At 38.5% G+C, this 10,038-nt stretch overlaps 1 long non-coding RNA gene across 1 annotated transcript in view; it reads right to left on the bottom strand.

Moving 5' to 3' along the window:
• Positions 1-664: 664 nt before the first annotated feature.
• LOC135362444 (uncharacterized) overlaps positions 665-10,038 on the bottom strand; it is a 47,670-nt gene continuing 38,296 nt past the window's right edge. The window contains exons 2-3 of the long non-coding RNA XR_010407146.1: positions 3,796-3,946; positions 665-740 (exon numbers count right to left, since the gene is read on the bottom strand). This is a non-coding gene — a long non-coding RNA (uncharacterized LOC135362444). The remainder of the gene's footprint in view (positions 741-3,795; positions 3,947-10,038) is intronic.

Below are 10,038 nucleotides of genomic sequence, written 5' to 3'. Positions count from 1 at the left end.
AAAAAAGGTAAAATTCAGAAGTAGCTTTGTGCTTTGCTATAAAGTTTTGCTGAATTCACAGATTTTGACTAAAAAAATGCTAAGGTTAATGTATACTATCATTTCAGTGCATCTTGAAATTGACAAAAATCAGTGATCAATTCAATCATAATTAAAAAGGGGTGAGTTTGTATATCATACACTACTGCATCCCAGCAAATCTCTTTAGGCAAGCTAGAGCTTAAGTGACCTGACCGATGACTCAACATTAAGAAGCATAATTGATTAGAGATCATACAAAGAAACCTGATTCTCTAAAAACTGAACTTTTCTTCGTGATTTTTATTTATGTGATTGATGCAATTGTGTGTATTTTAAATAAGAATCACTGTTTTATTTTGTTAGTTTGGGTTGTAATAACAAATATATCATTGACTGGGTGGCTATTAAGCAACAAATATTTATTTCTCCCAGTTCTGGATGCTGGGAGGTCCAAGAGCATGGTGGCTACACATCAGATACCTAGTGAGAGCATGTTTCCTGTTTTTACAATAGGCCGTCTCCTCACTGTACTCACACTTGGCCTCAGGCAAGCTCTCCTGTCTCTTATAAGGGCACTAACCACCTACATGGGGACTCCACCTTCATGACCTACTTACCTCCCAAAGACGCCAACTCCTAATACCTTCACGTTGGGGTTTAAGATTTCAACGTATGAATTCTGAAGGGACACAAACATTCAGTCCGTAGCAGGTTCCATCCTGTAAACAGAGACCAAAGCAAGGATTTGGGTACAAGTAGTATATTTGAGAAGTGATCCTAAGAGGCCAGAGGGAAGAAGTAGGGACAGTGAATCAGTAAGGCAGAGAAAACTAGTAAAGTGTCTGTGACTGAGCTGCCACACATGTGGGCTGTGTCAATTATGAAGACATTGTCTCTCAGCTCAAAAATCCGCCATTGCACGCCACTCAGCCCAAAATCTGCCACTGCATGCCATAGCTGGACCCAGCACTCCGCATTTCTGCCTTGCCAGCTTGCTCACTGTAGGCTCTGCCAATAGGACTGCCAAAGAGAGACTATATGCTTGGAGGGGAAAGAAGACACTTGCTCCTTCCTCTTGCTTCCACATGGCCTCTGATTTCCCTCCCGTCCCCGTGGGCATCCTCTTCTCAGGCTGTGATGACACCCAGGCAGCAGTTCCTCTTGGTGACAAGAGCTAACTATAGTTTTTCTACAACTGTCAGAGCCAATCTAATTAAATTCCCCTCAGACACCAGTACCAGAATGTGTCCTTCTGGGAGATCCGGGCTACTTGCCACTTCCTGTTCAGCAGGTACCCTGAGCCAGATTTCCCAGTGTTCTTTAACGTTTCCAGACAATCAGAGCTCTGTGGACTACGCCATGACAAGAGCAGAGGGGTCTGAACAGGCTTGCTATCCTTCCCATGTAAAAGCAAATAACCATTTACTCCATTACCCGAAGGCATTTGAAAAGAACACATTGGCTACGTCAACTTGCCGATCTGACTTAGGAAAGACCTATCTGAAACCACAGTCGCAATCATAGCAACATCTTGGTTAAGATTACAGCAGTCCATAACATAACAATAAAAAAATTAAAAAAAAAAAAAAAAAGATTACAGCAGTCCATGGTTTTGTGCCAAAATCTATTTGGTAGTTGCAGAGGCCATGGAATAGATTTGACAAGAGCAATCTATCTTGGAGAGTTGCACTGTCTACAGTTCCCCTGGTATGAGGAATCGCTATGCTTTATCAACATGGCTGGCGTTGGGAGGGCAGTTTCTGGGATTTCTGACTGGCTTTTTCCACTGTGACAGTTCTTACTCACAGGAAGGGAAGTTAATTTAAGGGCTCTGCTGGCTGCTAAGTAGATTCATCCCAATTATGTAGCTGAGGACCAGGGTAATGGTGACAGAGGACCCACGGTGAGACACATTCAAGCCAGTGTTCTGTTTACACATGAGCTCCCTATGTCTGCACTCTAACGGCTTGGCCATGCTGGTGTTGGGGCCCCCTCCTAACTCTATCAGCTGCTCTTCCAAAGCCTGACATTCTTTGTCCCCCAGTGTACAGTCAAGCTGATAAATGGGCACCAATCAATTTGGGTAAGATTTGGGAGAGCACTTACTGTTTATATTTTTAATGGTCTTTCAGGGTCCTTTCTCAGAGGGAACCAGCCAATCTACAGTCAATGGCCATGGACTTGAGAACTGCCTCAGTCTAGAAACTGGGCAAGAAATCACAATTTCCCATTTTAGTAGATGACATAAGTCTTCCATTTAGTGGTACTTAATATTTTTCTGGCTGTACAAGGTAATAAATACTCTATATGGCTGCTCCTCTACATGATCCATAGGAACACCAAGCAAGGTCTATTAGACATTGCCATAAATCTCTACAGGCCATGCTCATTGCCATTCCAATTTTGCTGATAATGACAGTAATTATGTCAACCATGTCCCTGACAGGTAAGTGCCACCACCTGGATTCTGCTCATTTAGAATCCTGTCAATCTCCCTGACCTTAGGGAACCCAGTTCTCTATCAGCATCTGTTACAGTGAAACCCTGACCTACAGAGGACAGTGACTGAGCTTCTCAGAGATTCAGGTGCCACTTTCTAGTGGTCCCTTAAAATTCCCATACTGCAAGATTAGGACTTGTTCCACCTGTCCTTCCAAGGATGTTAAATCACCGACCATAGGAAAGGGCATAGGAGAGCAATAAATTCTTCTCCAGCCAGGCTTGTAATGCACTCCACCCTCAACTCATCCTAACAGCTTGGTCTAAAACCCTCACGTTCCATTGGTACATCTGTAACCAGACAAGTGCTCATACATATGCGCTGAATCTTGCAAATCTATCTGTAAATAACTATTTCCTTTCATGTATTTTCTGGATGGGACTATGCATGAACCTGACCCTATGCATTGATCTGGAAGTACTGATGATATTCAGACATGAATCTTCAGGGAAATAATCATTATTTTGTGAGGTTAATGTCCAGGCAATGGAAGACCTTCTCAGTGCTAGCAGTTGGGAGGGGTCTATTTTAGCTTTCTTAGTGGGGGAGGGTGAGGTTTAGGAGAATCTCAGAGTTCAACTTTCTGAAATTCATTTACTCATCTTTCTCCATCCCAACTCTGTGTTCTTATTTAATATCAGGGCCCTAACTTTATTGTGAAGATTTTTTGAGACTGCACATTTATTTGCCTCTGAAGTTCTCCTAAGATCATAATTAAATCCTAGGCCTAATCCTCAACACTGTTTGCCTTCCATCTGCAAGAGTTAAATGTCTCTATAAACGCGTCTTTGGAGACCTTTTGGTTTCACAGCGTGCTCTGAGTTGATAGTTATCAGCTTTAGCTTGACATTCGTGTTTTTCAAGGCTCTTAAGGCAGTTAATAAAAAAGCCACCTCCACAATCTTAATTACTATTTACCTCCATACCACTCAAGTACTAGAGCTACTACATGAACCAAAGCTTCCCCCTTCTCCCTGTACCTATTCCCATTCAGCACAGGGAAAGGTCAGAATAATTGTGAGGCCACGCTGGGACCCCGACCTGGGGCCGCATTAATCAGGACCTCCCTGGCTCACCACCAGGGGCTGGGAAAGGGTGGGATGGCAGGCCTGGCTGCCTTGGAACTGGGAGGCGGGGAGAATCCCCTCACTGGGAACCCTGGAAACGGCGCCCACTCCCCGCTCACTACAACCCCTTGACCCATGTTAGTGAATAAAGTATTATATCCTCGCAAAAAAAGAAAAAAAAAGAATAATTGTGAGGCTACCACATACCAGAGCTCCTACCACCTTTGCTTCTACCAGTAAATTGTCTTTTTGTCCAGGATCCTCCAAGTGATCGAGGTCACAATCCCATTCTGAGCAACTGTTTTCTTGGGCCCCTTCCGTTACACCTTTCTTATTTTGGGTTCCACCGAAGCAGAACCTGAAATGAGAATTTAGTTGCAAGCATATTATTTTGGAGGTAATTTCAGGAACTGGAGGGGACAGTGGGAGAGTGAAAGAGGGAAAAAGAAAAGACAATAAAGCATGCATTATTGATAGGGCCACCACTGTGGGAAATGGTGCCCATTCCTGTGGGGCATCCCCTGAGGATCCATGCAACATGCACATCAGCATTCTCCCTCTGATATAAGAAGCAATTCATCCACTAATCCCCATTCCATTTGATTGATTGTTGCCTCTGGGGCCTTAATTTTCCAAGATTTTCAGGCTGCCCCTTGTTGTTACTTGGATGGCTTTCCTTGGCTACAGGACAAAAAAAAAAAAAAAGGAAGCACAATGAGGCTGCCAGAGATTGTTTGTGGCAGGTCAGTGGCATTAGACATCACCAGGGCTGCACTGCTATCGGATGAGCAGAGGGGAATCTGAAACGGGGCATGAAATCAATAGATTGAAAAAAAAAAAAACTGTTGTGCAAGTTGATAGATTAATGCAGAGCCCAGAAATAGATTTAAAACCATGTAAAAATATATCCTGTGATGAAAACAACATTTCAACTTAGTGGACTAATATGTACTTTTTACAATATGATTTTAGAATTAGAGAATCATCAGTTGTCTGACTCAACTATTTAGGCCATCCCATCATCTGAGGAAAAAATAATGCAATTTATTGTAGTGGTTCCTGATATATTAATGAAACTGAATTCATATGATGGTGTGATTTAATGTCACAGCCTTTTCCCATACAGAAAGTGTAACAATCACTAAGTATCATCTTCAGTTCTCCCAAAGAGGCACACTTCAGAACAGATACAAAGAAACCTGATGACATTATTAGGTATCGTTGTAAATAAACAGAATTCAAAGATTTTATTTTCCTGTACATTATAATATATGAAAGAGAGCGAAAGCTTTTTTTTCATAAAGCTAAGGTTTTTTTTTTTTTTAAAAAAGGCATAATATTCGTGAACAAAATATGGGTGCCTAATTTGTTTTTTATAGGTAAAACTTTACAAGTAAAATTAGGTGTAATTATTGTAAAGCAATGAACCTACAAGCTACAGTACAAATGCAGAGAAGAAAAAGGAAAACATCAAGAAGAGGATGAGGAAATTTGCCCAAGATTAAGAGCCTTAGAAGTTGACCTAATATTTCTCATCTAAAAACTATTTCTGACCCCCAAGAAAACTGTGGGCCTGTGAAAGAAAAATACAGTCAGAAAGAACACAGCAGGGAACAGATAAATCTTTTAGAAAAAAACACATAGGCAATATTTAGAAAGATTTTTGTCTGGACTCCACAGGACAAAGAATGTGCAAACTGAGGATTAAGAGATATTCGTAAAGCAAAAAAACTGAGGGAAACAAGATTGACAGCCTACTATCGATGGATTTCAAATCCTAGAAGAAATGGGAGAAGAAAGGAGTCAAAATGTGTCAGTTCAACAATATAGAACTCCATATAAGCTGTATTTTAAAACCAATGAGAAATAAAACCAATATAGACTTTTCATAAAGGAAAAAATGTCATAAGGAATTTATATTTTAAGTATGATTTAAATATACTTGTAGAAATCTTTGAGCATAGCCATGAGTAAATAAAATGCAGTTGCTTTGAATTTCAGTCTAAAAGTATTTTACTCAATGACATTAAAAAAAACAAACTTTACCTGCTCAAAGAACAGATCAAGAACTAACGTAATAAACAGAGAGGACCCATACACTGGAGTCAAGAGAAAGATATGAGATGTGTTTCTCCAGTATGGAAAGTTCCAGAATTATAAAAACAACAACAACAATAATTCTTCTTTAATCCATAAGTAAATGCATTCCCAGTACAATTCTTATTTTAAATTTAAAAGAATGCCTCTAAAGTTTACCCCACTCCCCTCCAACCAAATTTATAAAAATGGCTAGAAATGTTTTGAAAATGAGTAATAAGGTAAGACTTGCTCTGCCATAAAAATAAATTACAAAAATAATTGTTTAGGTAGATAGATTAATGAGGTGCCTACAAATAGGCACAATTCATATAAAATTATGTTACACAATGAAGACTTATTTTCAATGTAATGGACAAAATATATTATACTTATAATATGATGTTGAGACAGTTTTTCTGGTACAAAAATTCATATGTACTTATTTTGGTTATGATGTTTGAGAAATTTCGGGTCCTGGGCCTATAAACAAATATGGTCTCCTTTGCTTATCAGATTGTTCACTAAATTTCTTGAAGCCTGTAAGTCTTGGTTGTAAGTAAGGTGAACTTTGCTCAAGTGAAATAGGTTGACATTAGTTTGAAATGCTGGGTTGAATTTAAGAGTGCCATTGACTTTCATGACAAACTTAAATAATAGCCAGCTACTTTTTCCTTCAAATGCCAGTTTGTAATTGCTTGGCTGCTGTTGATATGTTGATATTTACATTCTGCCCAATTTTTAAGATTCCTCTAGCTTTGGCATATAGTTACATATGGTGTGTAGTAAAGAAGCTGTAACATTTAGTTGCCACTTGGTTAGGGTCCACTTGGATAGAAGTAACAAGAACCCACTCTTAGTGCTACAAATGAAATCAACACATTAGACTTCAAACAGGCTAAAATATCTGGTATACCAGCTTAGACTGGGTGGCTAGCCTACCATGAAGTACAACTTAAGCAAGAGGCTACGGGGATTTCAGGTCACAGTTCAGAGATGTAAAGAGCTTGGAAGTTGTCAGTCGCATAAATTCTGGATAAACTGAAAATCAATGACATTTGTTAGACCACCAGAGAACTGGGTTTGCAGAACAAACTACTATTAGGAACCTAGAAGGACAAATTCTGAAAGACAGAGCCAAAAGGTGCCTCACTGGGAAAGGAGCAATGGAGTCACAACTTGGTAACAACATTTAAATGGTAATTTTGACAATTGTTGGTGGATGATTGTGAACTAACATGGAAGGGAGAAACTTCTGGGGCCCACAGTCTTTGGGGTACCCCACATATTCATTGGCTTTATTTCCAGGAACTCCAATATTATGAAAGAAATGCATACACATAGGATGATTGATTTTTGAGAAAAAAATTGCAAAGACTATTCAATGGACAAAAGGCAGGTTTTTCAAGTGGTTTTGGAAAAATTGAACATCAGATGGAAAACAATGAAACTTGAGATATTCCTCACACCTTATTTATTTATTTATTTATTTGACAGAGAGAGACACAGCGAGAGAGGGAACACAAGCAGGTGGAATGGGGGAGGGAGAAGCAGGCTTCCCGCGGAGCAGGGAGCCCGATGCGGGGCTCGATCCCAGGACCCTGGGATCATGACCTGAGCCGAAGGCAGACGCTTAATGACTGAGCCACCCAGGCGCCCCCCTCATACCTTATTTAAATAGCTAACTCAAATAAATGATAGAATTAAATATAAACTAGAAATATAAAATATTTAGAAGGATAGGAGAAAATCTTCATGATCTTGGTTTAGGCAAAGAGCTTTTAAAGATGACATTAAGCATGATCTATAAGAGATATAAAACTATAAATTTGACTTTAGCACAATTAAAATGTTTGCTCTGTGTAAGGCACTGTTAATAGAATAAAAACAATGCTACAAGTGGGACAATATATATGCAAATCATATATCTTACAAAGGACTTGTGTCCAGAATCCATAAATAATTTTTTATTCACAAAAATAAGAAAATACACAACTGAATTATATAAAAAAAAGAATTAGTGAATGTTTTATAAGATACTTCACAAAAAAGAGTATACATGAATGGCAAATAAGCACGTGAAAAGATGCCAAATATAATTTGTCTTTAGGGAAAATAAAATTAGTACTAAAATATGATGCCATTGCACACCTTTTTGAATGTCTAAATTATAAAATTCTAATAATACCAAGTACTGGAAGCACATTTGGATCTTCAGCTCACCTGGAATGTATTTTTATGTATGCTATAAATTAGGGGCCAAGATACTTTTAGAAAATCGATCCATCATCAATTATTGAAGTTCTCACACTTTCCCCACTACACCACTGAGTCGCCTTTGACATAAGTCATCTAATGGAATATGTGTGTTGTTAGAGTGTCTCTTACTTTCTATTGATTGCTTAGCCTGTCTTTGTGCCAAATCTGCACAATAGGTATTAATATTGACAGGGCCTAGGAATGTAATTTGAATATTCTGGTTTTCTTCTTCAAAATTGCCACGTGTCTGGGATACAAGCTTTTCCATAAGTATTTTAAAGTTATTTTTTAAATATGTGCCCTCTCCCCCCAGAGAACTCAGAAGATTTTGATTGAGATTGCTTTGATTTACTGAGTAATTTCTGGAGAATTTGCATCTTTAAAATACAGCCTCCCAATTTTTGAATATATTTTTTCCCTATTCAGTTAGGTCTTCCTTAATTTCTTTCACTACCCTCCTGTGACATTTCAGTATGGAGGTTTTGCACATCTTTCATGAAATTTATGCCTATGTTTGATATTGGTATATTCTACTGTAAATGGGATATTAATGATTTGGTTTTTATTTGTTTGTAACTGGTATATAGAAATATGATGAAATTTTGTATGTTGATTTGGTATTTAGAAAGATGAATACATTTATTTATTATTTCTAAAGATTTGTCCACTTTTGAACTTTCCATGTAGGCACTCATGGCATCAGTGAGTAATGACAGTTTTATTTCCTTTCTAATTTTATCATCCATTCCATTTCTTTTCTTGTCTTATTGTACTGGCCAGGGCATCTGATACAAAGATAAATAAAAATCATCCTTGTTTCATTCTGTAACATTGGAAGTAGAATAAATGTTTACAAATGAAAGAATTTCTTTTTTATTTTTAAGGATTTTATTTACCTATTTGACAGAGAGAGACACAGCGAGAGAGGGAACACAAGCAGGGGGAGTGGGGGAGGGAGAAGCAGGCTTCCTGCTGAGCAGGGAGCCCGACGCGGGGCTCGATCCCAGGACCCTGGGACCATGACCTGAGCCGAAGGCAGACGCTTAACGACTGAGCCACCCAGGCGCCCCAAAAGAATTTCATTTTGAAATACACTGAAAATTACCAAACTCTCTCAAAAGAAAAGTGCAATTGAAGTTCTTAAACATTCATAACTGAATTTTTAATGCTACTACCTCATTTACGTAAGACAGTCATACATGGTTCTGACAATAATTACAGATGATATAAAACTGAGTTTATTTGTGAACTATTAGATTAATTTGTGTCACTCTTCAGACAAAACAACAGTGATGGCAAGTAATAAAATACATTTATCCTTCTCAAATAGTTTACTTTCAGCTTTGCCAGTTGGTTCCTAACATTGATTAGCAAGTACAAGAACTTTTAGCCATAGCACATAAAAGCAGCATGCCATTTATATACAATAGAATAGAGACATTCTGAAGCATAAGTCCCAGAGTTGTACAGGAATGAAGAGAAACCTTGATGAATAATTCCACTCTATTTAACTAAGAGAGAATGATTCAACATCTACAAACAGGAAAAAAAAAATCAATCTCTCCATGCAACAGAAATTCTCCAAATTATTTCACTTGTGAAGAATAAGCTTCAAAGCACAATACATAGAAGAAAAATTGCATTGTTTGGAGAGTATATTACTTACTTTGATTTCCAGAAAAGTAAAACAAAGACGATGCACTGAAATTCAATTCAAATGTAATTTCAACTTGGCTTCAGAGGCTTTTACCCTTTATCTCCACATAGTTCAATCCACAACTTTATCAGCCACACACAAAGAACTGGCTTAATCTGTATAAATGCTTTATATTCTCTGAAATATTTTGTATGCTCTACTGCAACAGCTTCAAAATGCTAGTAAAAGGGGCACCTGGATGGCTCAGTGGGTTAAGCGCCTGCCTTCAGCTCAGGTCATGATCCCAGGGTCCTAGGATTGAGCCCCATATCGAGCCCTGCATCGGGCTTCCTGTTCTAGGCGAGCCTGCTTCTCCCTCTCCCTCTGTTGCTCCCGTTCTTGTGTTCTCTCTCTCTCTCTGTCAGATAAATAGAAAAAATCTTTTTTTAAAAAAATGCTAGTATGGGGACTCAGTCAGT

This window comes from Mirounga angustirostris, unplaced genomic scaffold, assembly GCF_029215605.1.
Source record: "Mirounga angustirostris isolate CCGP_5_RB_7025 unplaced genomic scaffold, mMirAng1.0.hap1 SCAF_14, whole genome shotgun sequence".
NCBI classification, from domain to species: domain Eukaryota; kingdom Metazoa; phylum Chordata; class Mammalia; order Carnivora; family Phocidae; genus Mirounga; species Mirounga angustirostris.
The sequence above is the reverse complement of the archived record's forward strand: the minus strand, read 5'-3'. Positions and strand labels throughout refer to the sequence as shown.